Genomic DNA, 18,199 nt, shown 5'->3' on the forward strand with positions numbered 1-18,199 from the left:
GAAGAACATTTGTGCCGACGCTCTCTCTCGCTCCGTGGTATCATCTGAGGAGGAGGAAGAGGAGCCTCGGCTTATTGTCCCTTTCGAGAGCCTGAGAACTGTGGCCCCGGTTTCGCTAGAGTCTGTGCCTCCGGGCAAGACTTTTGTACCATTCAATTTGCGTCCGGAGGTTCTCTCTTGGGCTCACTCGTCTAGGGTGGGTGGACATTTTGGGACCAAAAGGACATCTGAGTTACTGGACATATTGGTGGCCTCATATGGTCCGTGACGTCACAGATTATGTTTGGGCATGTGTCTCCTTCACCAAGAACAAGTCTCCTCATCAACGGCCAGCTGGGTTGCTTTACCCTCTGCCGGTGGCAGATAGGCCCTGGGAGATGGTCGGGATGGATTTTGTGGTGGGCTTACCCAAGTCTCGTAGCTGCACCATTATTTGGGTGATCACCGACCATTTTTCCAAAATGATGCACTTGGTGCCTCTTCCACGGCTACCTTCTGCACGGGCTCTGGCGGCGTTGTTTATCAAACACATATTTCGTCTACACGATATGCCGGACAAAATTGTCAGTGAGCAGGGTCCCCAGTTTGCATCTCGATTCTGGAGAGAGCTTTGTCATCTACTCTGCATTGAGTTGAATCTCTCCTCAGCATATCATCCTGAGACGAATGGGTTGGTAGAGAGGGCCAACCAGACCCTAGTCACATATCTGTGACATTTTGTTTCTGCCAGGCAGGATGACTGGGCATCCTTGCTACCATGGACGGAGTTTGCGCTTAACAACGCTGTAGCAGACTCCACCGGTCAAACTCCTTTCCTCCTTAATTATGGCCAGCATCCGCGGGTTCCTGTGCCTATGCCCGTGTCTTCTGCTGACTCCAAGGTGGCAGACTGGACAGTGGAGGCACGAGACATTTGGGACCGCACTCAGAATGCCATCCGGGCCTCCAAGGAGAGAATGAGGTCCTCCGCCGATGCACATCGGCGCCCTGCTCCGACCTTTGCTCCTGGCGACTTAGTGTGGCTCTCCGCCCGTAACATCAGGCTGCGTGTTGAGTCCACTAAGTTTGCACCTCGCTACTTGGGTCCCTTCAAGGTCCTCGAACAGGTTAACCCTGTGGTCTATCGTCTGGCCCTTCCTCCACGCCTAGGTATCACCGACACCTTTCATGTGTCCCTCCTTAAGCCCATATACATGTCCCGGTTTTCTGAGTCATCTGCCGGGACATCGGGTTCATCTACGGATGATTACGAGGTGAACGCTATTTTGGGGTGCAAGGTGGTACGTGGCCAAAAATTTTATTTGGTGGACTGGAAGGGTTATGGTCCTGAGGACAGGTCCTGGGAGCCTGCAGAGCACATTCAGGCTCTGCAGCTCATTGCTGCCTTCGAGCGTAGCGAGGCCATGTTAAGGGTCGAGTTCCCGCCCCTGCACAGGGGGAATCTCGGGCCATCTCCACTGCAGTCTCCCATTCTTCTCCTGCCACAGTGGAGACTGCTCAGCGGAGATGTCAGTCCCAGCGTCTCGCTCAGTCTGACTCTGTACAAAGGGTTACTGCTGCTTTTCCAGCTTCTGCCATTGAAGTCAGTGCTGGGAAGTGGCGAGCAGACGCTTCTGGGACTAAGTCCTGCTTTTCTTGTACTGAGCATGCCCAGAGTAAGATCTCTCAGTGGAGATCGAGGGTCACATGTTCAGATACTGCAGCTAAATCCATTGGTCCTCCAGGAAGGTCCTGAAGGTGCTCAGGCTCTGTAGCAGCCTCTCATTGGTCCTTCTAGGAAGGTCCTGTACTTGCTGCAGCTATTTAAGGCTCTCATGACTGCACGGCCATGCGCTAGTATTGAATCTGTTACGTGCATGCGCCAGTGTGGTCATTTATGTGTGTTCAGGGACTCGGCTGAAATAAGCCCCTAGAATGCCGGCACCTCCGGCGAGGAGATTGTGTGCATGGATTTAGGGCCCCGGCTGAAATAAGCCCCTAGAATACCGACTCCTCCGGTGAGGAGATTGTATGTTTGCATGACCACTGACTGCTCTCTGATGGGCAGTTAGCCTGTGCTCCTATGAAGTCTAACAGGGCGCAGAGCTTTCCTTTCTTGGCTACTCTGTGAGGTAACAGAGCTAGTCTATACCGCCAAATAGTGCCACCATTTACTAGCAGCAGGTTGCCCTGCACTGTGGACCCCGGGCTGCGAACGCATCAATAATAATAAACATCTATATTTACTCGGTGCGTTCCGCTAGCCCTAACAATATATATACATATATATAAATAGTAACTCATCCCTCTTTCACCATTTGTTATCTCACCTCTGCTACATCTGTAGTGTGTAGAGCAATCAAAGCCAAGAGATCATATGCTTACCAATGTCGCCATCTAGTGGAGCATTTAGTTCATTACATGCTTTGAAAAATTTGCTGCAGAGATATTATTCTGAAGCCAAAATGTCAGTGTTATTTTTCCTTACATTTTGTATTATTTCAAGTAAACCTTTTGGGACCCGAAGCACCAATAATTAGAGAAATGATTACAATATTTAGAAGTTACAATGGACATCCTGGGATGAGTGGAACCAGGAGGAGCAAACCTGTGCACCAATGCGGTTCCTACTATCTATTAAAATGGAACTGTCACGTGATGCCACAATGCAAACTGCATAAATTATCACCTAAGTCGCTTACGTGATTTGACAATCCTTGTAGGAAATTCTGTATAAGGCTATGTTCACACGCAGTTTTCTTTTTCTGCAACCAAAACCTGTTCCCTTGGCAGCTGAATTTAAAATGCTAATTTTTTGGCATTTTTTGTTGCATTTTTTGCAGTTTTTTTGAGGGATACTGATTACGCGTTTGCTTTGCCTACAGTAAATGTTTAATGAAATTAATTGGTCTCCCAAAACGCTTAAAAAATGCAGCAAATAATAAAAATAAAAATATTGCTTTTTTTTGCAGCATTTTTTCATTTTCTCATGGGTGAAAAAAGCAAAATCACCGAAAAAATTTGCCGCAGAATTCAATAGTGTCGCAGTTCTCAAATTCATTCAGGATGAAAAAAACCAAAAACGTGAGCGCAAGATTTCTGACATCTCAGTACTGGAAACGCAGATTTTAATTTGCATTTAACAAAAAAATAAATAAACGCAGCAAAAAAAAGCTGCATGTGAACATATTCTGATTTTAGAAATGATCACTTACCGCTTTATGGAGCTGAAGTCAGAATTATTCATCCAAATTGCCAATTCGGTTTATTAGTAAAACTTACCAACTTTCTGCAGTTTGCAATAAATCAATCAAACAAGGGAGATATAAATGGCTGAACGTAAGTCATAGAACAAGTGGTTTCTCCAAATACATCACAAATTGAACATTTTAACCCCTTAGTGACTGAGCCAATTTGCAGCTTAATGACCGGGCCAATTTTTACAATTCTGACCACTGTCCCTTTATGAGGTTATAACTCTGGAACGCTTTAACGGATCCCACTATTCTGAGATTGTTTTTTTTTGTGACATATTTTACAACACGTTAGTGGTAAAATTTCTTCGATATTACTTGCGTTTATTTATTTCAAAATTGGAAATATGGCAAAAAAAATTAAAATTTTGCAAATTTTCAAACTTTTAATTTTTATGTCCTTAAATCAGAGAGATATGTCACACAATTTAGTTAATAAATAACACTTCCCACATGTCTGCTTTACATCAGCACAATTTTGGAAACAAAATAGTTTTTTGTTAGGAAGTTATAAGGGTTAAAAGTTGACCAGCAATTGCTAATTTTTATAACAAAATTTACAAAACCATTTTTTTTAAGGAACCATCTTTAGGGACAGGAAATACCCCACAGTGACACCATTCTATAAACTGAACCCCTCAAGTTGCTCAAATCCACATTAAAGAAGTTTATTAATTATGTGTTTCACAGGAACTGAACATTTAACTTTTTTTTTTTTTTTTACAAACATTTTATTTCAGAACCATTTTTTTTTTTATTTTCTCAAGTCTAAAAAGAGAAAATGAACCACAAAATTTGTTGTGCTATTTCGCCTGAATACGCCAATACCCCATATGTGGGGGTAAACCCCTGTTTGGGCGCACGGGAGAGCTCGGAAGAGAAGGAGCGCCGTTTGACTTTTTCAATTCAGAATTGGCTGGAATTGAGATCGGACGCCATGTTGTGTTTGCAGAGCCCCTGATGTGCCTAAACAGTGGAAACCCCCCACAAGTGACCCCATTTTGGAAACTAGACCCCTTAAATAACTTATCTAGATGTGTGGTGAGCACTTTGAACCCCTACGTGTTTCACAGAAATTTATAACGTAGAGCCGTGAAAATAAAAAAAGTATTTTTCCACAAAAATGAATATTTTGGCTCCAAATTTTTATTTTCACAAGGGTAATAGGAGAAATTAGACCACCAAAGATGTCCAATTTGTCCTGAGTACGCTGATACCCCATATGTGGGGGAACCACCGTTTGGGCGCATGGCAGAGCTCGGAAGGGAAGGAGCACTGTTTTGGAATGCAGACTTTGATGGAATGGTCTGCAGGCGTCACGTTGCGTTTGCAGAGCCCCTGATGTGCCTAAACAGTAAAAAACTCCCACAAGTGACCCCATTTTGGAAAATAGATCCCCCAATGGAACTTATCTAGATGTGTTGTGAGAACTTTGAACCCCCAAGTGTTTCACTAAAGTTTATAACACAGAGCCGTGAAAATAAAAAATATTTTTTCCACAAAAATGATTTTTTTTAGCCCCCCCCCAATTTTTATTTTCCCAAGGGTAATAGGAGAAATTGGACCCCAAAAGTTGTTGTCCAATTTGTCCTGAATATGCTGACACCCCATATGTGGGAGAAAACTACTGTTTGGGCACACGTCGGGGCTTGAAAGGGAAATAGTGATGTTTTAGAATTTTAGAATGCAGACTTTGATGGAATGGTCTGCGGGTGTCATGTTTGACTTTTTCAATGTAGAATTGGCTGGAATTGAGATAGGACACCATGTCGCGGTTTGCAGAGCCCTTGATGTGCCTAAACAGTAGAAAACCCCCACAAGTAACCCCATTTTGGAAACTAGACCCCCCCAAGGAGCTTATTTAGATGTGTGGTGAGCACTTTGAACGCCCAAGTGCTTCACCGAAGTTTATAACACAGTATGAGGACTGGCGGAACGCACCCAGTTAATATGGATGTTATAATTGGTGCGTTCGCAGCCTGGGGTCCACCGTGCTGGAGACAACCTGCTGTTAGAAAATGATGGCACTATATGGCGGTATAAGTGAACTCAGTTACTTCACTGAGTCACACAGAAAAGAACACACTGTGCCCTGTTAGAGTTACAGGGGAACACAGCTAACTGCTGAGATGATGGCAGTCAGGGGTCACACACACAGAGAAGCACACAAAAACTCCTCACCGGAGGTGCGGTATTCTAGGGGCTAATTTCAGCCGGGTCCCTGAATATAATCATACAGGCGCGACCACAATTAGCAAGCTCATAACATGAAGTGATACTAGCGCATGGCCGTGCGGCCATGCAAACCTTTTATAGCTGCAGCAGTTTCAGGACCTTCCTAGAGGACCAATGGGAGCTGCAGCAGTACTTGAACACGTGACCACTGACCTCCAATGAGAGGTCTTACCCTGGGCATGCTCAGAAGGGAAAAAGCAGGATTTAGTCCCAGATATGTCTGCTCGCCGCTGATCAGTACTGGCTACAATGGCAGAGCCTGGGAAAGCAGCAGAAACCATCTGCACAGTATCAGGCTGAGCCAGACACTGGGACCAACATCTCCGCTGAGCACGCTCCACTGCGGCTGGAGAGGAATGGGAGACCGCAGAGGAGATGGCTCGAGATTCCCCCTGTGCAGATGCGGGAACTCAACCCCTAACAAAACAGAGCCATGAAAATAAAAAATCATTTTTTATTCAGCCGCCATGACAGCACCGTGAGAGAGGGGATCCACCCTTCAGGGACAGGAAATCTACAGACATAAAAGGGCGGCACCTCTACCTTGTCAGTTGGTTTCCTGTCCCTGACAGGGGGAACCTCTTCAGGCAGGCCTTATGAAGGTCGAAGAAATGAAAATATCCCAGTCCTGGCAGGCCGATTCAGGTAGCGGGGGTCCCCTACCTCAGTCTGTCCAGAACGCCGGTAGCACCACACGGCAGGGGAACTGCTTGTGTCGGTGTCAGCAGAGAGGGGCAGCTCTTTTCAAATTGCTTGCCCCTTAAGTGGTCTGTCGCCGTCGGGTACCTGGTAATTATAAATGGGGTCCTCTGCTGTGGCTGCGCAGGGGGTCCTCCCGGGGTCTGTCCGTGGTCTGGCGGTGAGGCTTTGTCGTCGGCCAGCTCTGGCTTCCTCGTTCGCATGTCGGCTCGTTTGCCGCGGTTGCGACCGGAAGGGGCGTGTCTGGGTGACGCAACTGATGGCGCGGCCTGATGACGTGGCAGGGCATGCACAGTGTGACCGTGCCGGCCGATGACATCACTATCGCGTCCAATCCTGAGCCAGGTACTCGGCGGTTATGTGGTGGAAGCGGATTTCTGGATGGACCGTCTGGGGGGGGGGCAGGCGCGGTCCTGGGCGGAGGAACTTCTATACCTTGGAACATGGTACCGGACAGATCACCTGGGAGCCTGCTGACCCCCATCAGGGGGCTGTACCTTTGGGGGCATATTTAACGAGGAGTCTGATAGTGTTTTTCAGGAGCCCATGACAGCACCCTTATATTCCCCACCCTCTCTTCTTGTGTGGGTCAGCACCTTCTTTCAATTAAGTCCTAAGTTTATTCACTGGGTGAATTGTACCATGTTTTAAAATTGTTTATATGCTACTAACCTAGGAGATCCTCTCATGCTCTGTAAACCAACTGATGAGGGAGAGAGGTGCCGCCCTTTTATGTCTGTAGGTTTCCTGTCCCTGAAGGGCGGATCCCCTCTCTCGTGGTGCTGTCATGGGCTCCTGAAAAACACCGCTACCAGTAAGTAGCTTACGTATTTTCCAGAAAAATGATTTTTTTAGCCCCCAATTTTTTATTTTCCAAAAAGTAACAGGAGAAATTAGACTGCTAAAGTTGTTGTCCAATTTGTCCTGAGTATGCTGATGCCCCATATGCGGGGTAAACCACTGTTTGGGCGCATGGCAGGGTTCAGAAGGGAGGGAGCACCATTTGACTTTTTGAACGCAAAATTGGCTAGAATCAATGGTGGTGCCATATCGTGTTGGGAGACCTCTGATGTACCTAAACAGTGGAAGCCCCCAATTCTAACTCCAACCCTAATCTCAACCCTAACCATAACCCTAGTCACAATGCTAACCCCAACACACCCCTTACTCTAACTGTAACCTTAACCACAAACCTAACCCTAATCCCAACACACCTCTAACACTAATCCCAACCCTAACCCCAACCATAACCCTAATTCAAACCTTAATCCCAACCCTAATTCCAACTCTAACCCTAACTTTAGCCCCAATCCTAACCCTAACTTTAGCCTAACTGTAACCCTAATGGAAAATGGAAATAAAAATATTTTCTTTATTTTATTTTTTTTCCCTAACTAAGGAGGTGATAAAGGAGGGGTTAATTTACTACTTTTTTTATTTTGATCAATGTGATAGATGCTATCACAGTGACCAAAATGAACCAATAGGATAAATCTTCCTATTGTTGCAGGCTGCCGACCAGCAGATCTCGGCGGGCGCACATGCACCCGCCATTTTCTTACTGGAAGATGCCAGCAGCTGTGGTGGGAAGCAGGAGGACCCAGGGACACCGGGAGACATTGGTATCGGGGGGTGATCGAGGACCCTATTTCTCTGTCCTCTGATGTGCGATCACATTGAAGGACAGAGAAATTAAATGGCAAATCGCGCTTTTTTTGCAGTCGCTATACCCTTTTTCCCCAGCGCCATTAACTAACAGCACTGTGGTCTAAATACCCTTAACTACTGATGTTAAAAGGCGTATCGGCGGTCGTTAAGAGGTTAAACATGTGGCAGTCTAATTGGAAGTGCAGGGAGAAAACAAAGTTATATTCTCCCTGCATCCGCTTGCTTCCAGCTATCGGGGCAATTGCAGGCAGTGAATAGTCAGTAGTGATGCGTTGACTAATAGTGATGAGCAATCGTGCTGGGATAAGGTGTTATCGAAGCATCCTTGTATGCTTACCGAGTGCCTTCGGCATGCTCGAACATGTTCCCGTGGCTGAAGGTCTCACGGCTTGCTTGACAGCCACAATACATGCAGGGATTGTTTCATCAAACAGGTAATCCTTGCATGTGAAGCGGCTGTCGAATAGCCCGTGAGACATAAAGCCGTGGGGATTCAAACCTAGTTCTTGAGCACGCGGAAGTCACTCGGTCAGCACACGAGCATGCCCAGATAACACCTTATCCCAGCACATTCGTTCATCACTAATAGTCAGTGCTCACTTCAGAGGCTGTCAGTTAAGGAGCAATAGGAGTGATTGCAGAGTTCTCATAGTATAGCGAGTGCTGACTGTTCACAGATCCCTGCACCGTCCTGATGACTGGATGTGAGTGAGCAGCTGCAGGGAGAACATAACTTAATTTTCTCCCTGCAGCTGCACTCACAGTTAAGTCATCTGCATTTAAAATAGTATTTACCTGTAAATTACCACTATAGTTACGGGAAATTCAATTTTTTGCTCACACAGAATCCCTTCAATGACCACTGAAGTCCCAAAATTATTATTTCACCCCTGAACAGAATCTGTTACAAGAGTAGACATTTGAAAATGAAGTGTTGTCGTCTCAAGCACAACTGGTGAATGTGAGCAAAATCTGCATTAGGCTACGTTCCCACGACGAGTTTTTGATGTTGCAGATTTTCTACACTGATTACAAGCAAACAGGTCAGTTGAGGATGTTACCTTTAGTAGCCATTCAAGCCCATTTGTGCAAACTTCTGTTCATGTTATCAGGCCAAAATCACCAGGGTATGTGAACTTTTGATCAGGGTCATTTGGATGTTTTGGGATGTCATTATGATTTAAAAAGAGAAAACACAGTAGTTTGACAAAAAATGGCTTGACCGAACCACTAACCATGAGTGGAGAGAAAGTTTTGGTGTTTTCATTCATATTCTCTGAAAAAAGGCCAAGAAAGCAAAAATTCTGCCGGGGTATGTAAACTTTTGAGCACAATTGTAAATAAGTCACAGAAATTTGATATTCTGTTCTGTGGATAAAACAAAATTGGAAGTTTTTGAGCTTATAGATCAGTGGTAGTATGTCTGGAGAAGGAAGAATTAAGCTTATACTGAAAAGAATAACCTGCATAAAGAAAAGCCTGGGGGTGGAACGATGATTACTGTGAAGCATAGAGGTGGCTCAGTAAAGTTTACATTCAATCATGGGGGATGCTCGGTGATACTTACAGTGATGCGTAGCCATGTCTCAGTGATGCCTACAGTGAAGGATGGCAGTAGCTCGATGATACCTACAGTGATGTATGGCAGTGGCTTGGTGATACCTACAGTGAAGCATTGTGGTGGCTCAGTGATGTCCACATTGGATCATGGAGAAAGCTCGATGATACCTACAGTGATGCATGGCCATGGCTTAATGATGCCTACAATCAAGTATGGTGGTAGTTCAGTGATACTTTCATTGATGCATGTCAGTGGCTTGCTGATACCTACAATCAAGTATGGTGGTAGTTCAGTGATACCTTCATTGAAGCATGTCAGTGGCTTGCTGAGACCTACAGTGAAGCATGGTGGTAGCTTGGTAATACGTACAGTGGTGCATGGCTGTGGCTTGGTGATACCTACAGTGATGCAGGCTGGTGGCTCGGTGATGTCTATAGTGAAGTATGGTGGTGTCTTGGTGTGATACCTACAGTGAAGCATGGTGGTGGCTCGGTGATGCTTACAGTGAAGCATGGCAGTGGCTTTGTGAAGCTCTATGGCTGCTTTTATTTCTTTGGCACTAGAAACCTGCAGCATGTGGAGGGTAAGATGGAATTAATCAACTATCTGGAAATCCCAGTAGAAAACATCATGCCTTCTGTGAGGAAGCTGAAGCTTGGGTATATCCAACTTCTAGTAAGACAATGATCACAAGTATACAATTATAATAAATGGAAGGAATCATCTGCACATCATAAGGTTTGTGGAGATGCTTAACCCTAGAATGCATATTGGGGGCCTTTTAGGCCCCCATGCTTACATTTTTGCTATTATCTGCAAAATTACTTTAGTTAGAATTTTGAAACTCCAGGTATTCCTCAAGTATGTCATTGTTGATAATATCCAGTTGTTCATATAATTTTTTTCATAGGCACTATGGTGTAACAATGCTTGTTTGGTGAAAACTACATCTGTACGAATTGGGGGCCTTTTAGGCCCCTGCTATTTTTATCATGTTCTCAGTAGAGTTTGTGTCTCAAGTTACTTTATTTGTACTCAGTAATGCTGGTGGAGGGGCCAGGGTGTGGATAATAACATGTGAGGATGTCATGTGATTTTTGGAGGGAGTGATAAGGCCATGACATCACCTCAGGTCCTTCGGAACACAGTAATGAGCTGTGTATAGAGTACTGAGGACAGTATACACTGTGAGCTAATTGCTGAAGGACCTGTGATAAGATAAGCTGTTGAGAGGAAATCTGATTCATTTTCAGTTTCTGTTTCTAAGAAGCTTGCAAAGGCTAGAGGCGACAATGTCAGTGGGCAGATATGAGGAAATTAGAAGAATCATTCGCTTTGATGATAAGCGAACTCGTGCAGCGAGGTTTGAAACAGACAAATTAGCCCCTATCAGTTATATCTGGAACATATTTATCAAAAATTGCACAAAACTTTACAATCCTAGTACTGTTACTGTAGATGAGCAACTTGTACCGTTCAGAGGACGCTGCAAGTTCATACAATACATGACCAGCAAGCCAGCCAAGTACGGAATAAAAATCTTCTGGATGTGTGATTCTGGAAATTATTATGGCATAAATGGCATAATCTACTGTGGCAAAGAGGTTGGTGCACCAGTACAGAAGGATCTGGGGTCTGAAATAGTCAAAACTCTTGCTGTTCCAATATTCAATTCGGGTAGAAACATTACCATGGACAATTATTTCACCAATGTTGAACTAGACAATTTTCTGCTGGCAAAAGCTATTACACTTGTTGGTACTATAAAGCAAAACAGACGAGAAATTCCAGAAGCACTGAAACACAATCGTCAGCGAGCACTTTATGAGAGTGTCTTTGGATTCAATAACAAAGCGACTTTGGTATCTTACAAAGCGAAGGAGAAATCAGTGATTTTACTCAGTACCATGCATCACGATTGCAGTGTTGACAGCAATGACAAAAAATTGAAACCAGAAATCATCCTGCATTACAATACAACAAAAGGAGGTGTAGATAAAATGGATGAGATGGTGGGAGAATATTCGTGTAAGAGGCAAACAAAACGATGGCCTGTAGTACTATTTTCAAATATGCTTGATGTAGCAGCCCTAAATTCATTCATTATTTATACAGAAACTCATCCGGAATTTCATGCACAGAGGAAGGACAGGAGATGCATATTCTTGAAGGACCTTTGTCATGAACTTGTAATGCCTCACATGATAGAGCGAAGCGACTTGAAATGCTTGCCAAAGCAAACTAAAGAAGAAATGAAAAGGTGTGGCGTACAGTTTCAGATTATTCCAGAGCCAGGAGAAAGAAAACAAAAGCGTTGTTTCATGTGTCCAGGAAACTGTTTGCAAAGAACACTCTTCTGAAAAAATAACATGTCAGAATTGTTTGGAAGACTAATATAATAGAAAAGAAAGTTAGAATAAAAATGTAGCTGCAGCTAGTTTGCTATAGATTTCTATGCGTTTTTGTGTGTTTTCATGTCTTTGTGTGAAATTTGGGGAAAAAAAAGATTTTTTGGTGTTTTCTGTGAAAAATTATAATTAAAATTTTGTCCACTATTCATATTTTATTGAGCAATTTTGAAATAAACTTGTGAAAGTTATTTAAGTGTGTTTTTCTACATTATGTGCATGGGAGCCTAAAAGGCCCCCAATACGTTAATATGTATATTTTTAACGTCATGCGTTCTAGGGTAAATTAGGATTTATTCAGAATATCTCATATCCAAAGATTACACCCCAGTCAATTAGAAAACGTAACATTTTGGGTAAACATTCTTAGGCCCACATGTCTGAAGTGGTAAAGGCTCTCAAAATTAGAAAGGTCTGGGATGTGGGGTGGGCTTCTATAGAGCTAAATGACAAATCAGGACCAAGTGTTTTATAAAGTTAGATTTGTGTCACACCTCCCTTGTAGATAAGCGTACAATAATGTGCTCTAGTTTTAGGCAAATTTTGTGCAGAATTTTTCTCTTTTGCTCATTCAATTTCCATTTTGATAACTGATTTGTCCATGAGGAACAAGATAAGATTCTTCAGGAACGCTGTCAAAAGCAGCTGCGTGGCTATGCATTATGTTTCCAGCAGGTTACAACAGCCAGAGGGACTCAGCTAAGTAGTAAAGATGCTGGTTATGAAAGTGTGAATAATTCTGAAAAAGTTTTTGGAGTTATGTTAGTTGTGTTCAGCTATTTTACATTGTTCTTGTTTAATACATTTATTACAAACAGCAGAAAGTTTGTAAATGTTCATAATAAACCTGATTACAGTTTGTGTGTGTATGTGGGGGGTTGAATACTTTTAATTGCAATTGCAGAACTGGGATCATGAAATTATCATTTTAATGGTAACAATGGAAAAATCATGAGAAGATTATATACAACCTGGTCTTTCTTGTCGTAGGGAAATAAAAACTGACGCTAATTTTCCAAGCTTTTGCTACCAGCCGGTAAGAGGTTTTAGCAGACCTATTCATCGGCATTAGACCAAAATAGGTCAAACCAAGACATGTCTGGGTAAAAAGACCCTTATATTTATATATGTCCATGTTGAATCTGTTTAAAAACAAAAATTGAGCAGAACTGACCTGCAAGTGAGGACTATTTTATAAGAATCCCTTCTACTTGGCAAGCTTGAGAAAAATGGCAGAAACCCCTTTAAAAAACATTTCCTACCATCATCTAGCTAGCCGACTAATGACTCTTAATAACAACCAAAAAAAAAAGATGAGTTTGAATCAACATTTTAAAACACGTAGTTAATATAAGAAGATAAACTGTGACAGAAATATATGAAGCCATTACTCTTCACCTTAATTAAAACCATATCTTCACGAATTAATGCAGAGCAATAAAGTTTCATATTAGGCTTGTACTTGTCAGGATGTTGCCTTCATTGCTTCTGCTGCTAATTCTACAAGCCCGTTAATCATTAATATTAGCAAGATTACATAGAAGGATGAACTTCTTCAAAGTAAAACTGCAAAACGCAAAGAATAAATGATAAGAACTTGCCAAATGATACAAAGATCAAGGTGACCATCTCTGGTTAGGTCTTGGAGCTAGAGTGTGGGCCTGTTGTGTCACTATTAGATTTTGCTCAGGGCTAAACTATGTGGTGGAGTTAGAATATTAGATATTTCCAACTTAAAATACTCCCTATAGGCATGGTGCAGAGAATCTCCATGTTCTGACCCCAGAAGAGCTACCACTGATGAGTTGCAGATTGTTTTCTTCGAAGAACGAACTCAAATCAATGAACAGAAATGCGATCATTCAACTCCAGGTCAAGTTCAAAATTGCATCACAAAAACTTTTACAAATACACAAGGACCAAGTAAGCTTGTAGCCCTGACAAGGTGAAGATGTTCCAAGAAAGTTTACGGATTTAGAGGAACGCAACCACGGAGTGAGCATCAACTAGCTGCTACTTTACGAGGTTGTCCGGTGTGGTGAAACAAAAAGAGGGACAAGGACTGCAAAGGAAGTCTTGGTATCCAATATGCTAGAATATTTCTTTGCAGCTCATTTGTTGAAGGAAGAGTAGCAATTAGAAAGTGAGAACCCAAACTTCTACCAGTATATGTCATCCATAGCGTCAAGACTCTGAACATTTTTTACCTTTTGTGCATTACTGACCTTTTCCAAGATGGCGTCTTTGGTCTCATGTGCACTGTGTCTTCCTGCTATAAAACTCCACCCCAGCCTTCAGTCTGTGCTAGAGTATTCTGCCTTGCATCCAGCTCCTGACCTCTAAATACTCCCTGGCTATATACCTGCTCCTGTGAACCTGTGTGGTGATCCTGCTACTCTGCTCTGAGTTCCTGCTGCATACACCAGTTTCCAGTAATCCTCCTTCATCTGCTGCTCGTGTTTACTTCCATCTGCATTTGCTGGACATGTAAGCTGTTTCTGCTCTGCAAAAACCTGAGACTATTAACCAGGCCTCCCTGGTTGAGCTAAGATATGATTTGAACTGCCTTATAAGCTTATCTATCTGTGTTTGGACTAAGACAAGGATTTATTCGTGTCAAGTATCCTCAAGAATAACTGTGCTTCATAGACTTTCTGCGTGATTGCATTTTCCTCTGAAGTTTCCTACAGACTGCTAAGCTGCGTTTAATATTTACACCAAGTGTTGTGGACTTGAGTTTCTCTCTGCACCTGTTTGAATCACCGTGTGATAATATAGACTTTACCACTTATAAAACTGTGTCCTGTAGTTGTCTTGTTCCACGCAAAGAGTCTCCTGAGTTATCCCCTATAATTATTACACATAGTAACAATATATATATATTCAAGAGATAGGATGACAAAAAGCGCAATAAGGTCTTATGCAGATAATAATTTGGGAAAAATATGGGCAATAGTGCTCACCTGGTTGGGTTGTGTGCTCACAACCACTAGAAAGGCTTAGATTGCTGCAGAGCCACGGTAATGGTAACCTGAAAAACTGGAATCAAATGGGTTAAAACTGTGCTGCCATTGGAGGGATGATGAGACAGAAATACAAGATTGTGGTTTATTGGTCAACGTGTTTTGAAGTATCAAACTTCTTCATCAGGACAAACCACAGATACCTACATTAGGACACCATTGTGGAACATCTCTGAACACAATAGCCGATTAGATGAGCAGAAGGACAAGCTTGTTCAGTAACTTTTATTCCTGAAGACGTACGCCTATTAATGGTCTGAAAATATGAACTTAATTCATTAGACCTCAGGAGGGTAATAATACAGATCCTAAATGGTGGCCATATTCCAGAAGTAAACCAACCTTAGCAAAACTTTTCAGTGCTAAACGTGAGGGGCCCAATTACATTATTTATTTATTTTACCTGTTTTTTTTTTGCCTTACGCCATCTTCTTTCCAGCTGCACCTATTTTTTTTTAATTAGTTTTATGTTTTTTTGCCTTACGACCTCTTTCCAGCTGTGCCTATTTTGAAGTCTATTGTCTACTTTTCATGCATTTTTTCCCCTGTTCGCTATTGTGGCCGATGTTTTTGTTACCCAAGATGTAACGGATCTGCGTACAATAAAGTTAAAAGACAAAAATAAAAAGCATTTTTTATTTTGTGCAAAATTCGTGAATCACAAGTGCGGCAATTTGAAGAATTTGGTGTAAAAAAAAAATAGCAACGAATACAAGAAAAATTACATAAATAAACCCACAAGAGATGAAATGGGATGCTAGATTCCTATGGTGGGAAGGTAAATGTTCTGCCTATTTACAAAAGCCTTTCACCTTAGAAAATCCTAAAAATAAACTTCCTACAGCGAAGTCAGGGATGTTTTTTAATTATATATTTAATTTATAGAAAAATTGTAATAAACATATTTTAGCACTTCAGATGGTGCCATCAATTTTTTTTCACAATCGTCATGAAAAACCTGTAAATTTGCAGATAACCGTCTCATCACAAGACATAGGAACAGGAGGAGAAAGAAGGAAAACTATCAGGAACAGGGACAAAGAGTCACTGTATGAAGACCAATATGTAAGTTAGATTTTAATGTCCATGTTTCTCTGAAGAATTCTATTGGCAGAGGACCATAGAATATGATAAAGAGTACCTATCATCTGTACACGGCTGTCCATTTTATTTAAGAAAACAGTGGGATTGATTTTACTAAATAGCATTATCCCTAATGCTACCTCAAAGGGTCCTCGGAGATCCAAAGAGCAGAATCCAGACACTAAAAATGTCTATCTGACTTTCCAATGAAAAGTAGTCTTCTGGGAGGTGGTCAAGATCCATAATGGGGCTGAAATCATGTCTGGATGAAGAAGTGGTCGCCTCAACAAGGTGGTCTTTTGAAGAGGTTTCTCTGAATACTTTTTAGTCAGTTGTGTGAAGACCATAGTAAAATGCTTAAGCACAGCGGGTTGTCTCATCTTCATTACTGGAGAAAATTGCCAAGTGCTCGTAAAAACAAACAACTTTGCAATTTGCCGCTTGTTAAAAATCTTCAATGACTCAAGAACAAAGGGATTTTTAATTCTATGGCGTACAGCTCGTTACCAAGGTTGCTGGCCACCCTGTGGCCTATTGAGTGGCCGGTTACCTTGGCATGGAGCATGTGCCACTTGCTGCATGTAAGGAGCCCAAATGCTCTTCACTAGAACCATAACTGTTTATACTTTACAGAACACGTATCTTAATTTTGGCATTATTTTTACCCCACATATTCCATCCTCATTGCAGCTTTTTTTTTATTTTATTTATATCTTTAGTAATACAATAGATTAAAAAATGCTTGAGGATTTGCTTTTTTACATTAGTGTTCTTGTCATTTGTTTTATTGTTTATAGCGTGGCAATGCCAACTCTGTACTTTTCATTTGTTTCCTTTGAACATAAATGTGAACCACATAAAATGTTATTACTTTAGTATTTATTAGCCACAAAGAGAACCAGCAAGTGAAATTATTAATTCAGTCTTTGTCATTTAAAGAAAATTTACAAAATAGTGTAGGCCAAGTTATGATATCTGCATGGGAAAATAGGTTTCTAAAAAGTTTTTTGTTCTTTTTTTTCTATTTAATGTGTGTCAGGAAGTTGAATCGTGGTTGTTTTGTGATCAGCATTTCTCACAGTTAACTTCCAATATTCTAAAAGTAATCTTCAAAGATATCCAAAGGTTGTAAGATACAAGATGGGGCTATTCCTGGTAGATTCTTTCAATGAATGGGAGGTATAAAGAAGACAACAACCCCTCTTTAATAGAATCTTTTACGATGATTAGGTTTTCATAGAGGACATGTCATTTGATACAAATACGTAATATTTTTACAAAGTGTAAGAGCCGGTGTTCTCCTGAATCCGACGTTGTTTTTCTATTGCTCCACAGCCTCTCCGTTCCTGAGCTATGGCCCTCTATTTCCGGTGTATAAATCTAGTCCTTTTATCCAACAGGGTGTGGTAGTAAAGAAGTCTCTCAGGAAATGGTTGAGGACCACACCCACTAGAGAAAAAAAAATAGATGTACATGCAGGGAAGATGGGGCCTTATCTCAGGAACGGAGAGACGTAGCAGGAAAAGAAAAACTATGCTTGATTCAGGAGAACAGCGAGATTTACACGGGGCAAAAAAAATTACGTACTTAAGGCAAGTGACAGGTCCTTTAAATATCAGCCCTACAGTTCCGGTGGCCTCTGGAGCATTCTTCTCTATGACGTCCATAAAGTATGGAGACAAAATTGTCTTTTACAAATTCAGCTCCAATGCCACTGCTTCCGAGGTCCACACCGGTCTTTGCTCACTCTGAACTTATCTTTCTACCTATGTGACTACTGTAGCAAATTATTGGCCCCAGTTGTCCTGTGCTGTACAATACTGAGGCCTGTAGTTCACCTCAGTGGTCACATGGTTATACAGGCATGTCCATTGTTGTAGCAAGGGAGAAAAAGACTGGCGGGGACCTGGGAGCAGCAGGGGATTAATCAGCTGAATATAGGGTTTTTTTCTTTTTAATTTCCTTCTGATTCCAAAAAACCCTTTAACTCATTGATTGGTACGTGGATATTACCATATTGTTCCTCGAGTTGAGTGCTAGAAGAAATATCTTATCCTACTGGATGGTTCAAAAATGGCAGATCTGACAATTGTATCTGCTGCTCCTTAGGAAATAACTTATAAGACAACACACAAAAAAACATGACAAAGTGACCATTTTTTGTAACTTTTATTGAACACAAGTATTTTGACAGAATGCAAAGTTCTCCGTTAGTACTCAGTATTTACAGCAGTGAGAATGGGAATAAAGTTGGTAGTCAATGATTCACTTGGTAAAAAGTTTTTTTTT

The sequence above is a fragment of the Ranitomeya variabilis genome, chromosome 4 (assembly GCF_051348905.1).
Source record: "Ranitomeya variabilis isolate aRanVar5 chromosome 4, aRanVar5.hap1, whole genome shotgun sequence".
NCBI classification, from domain to species: Eukaryota; Metazoa; Chordata; class Amphibia; order Anura; family Dendrobatidae; genus Ranitomeya; species Ranitomeya variabilis.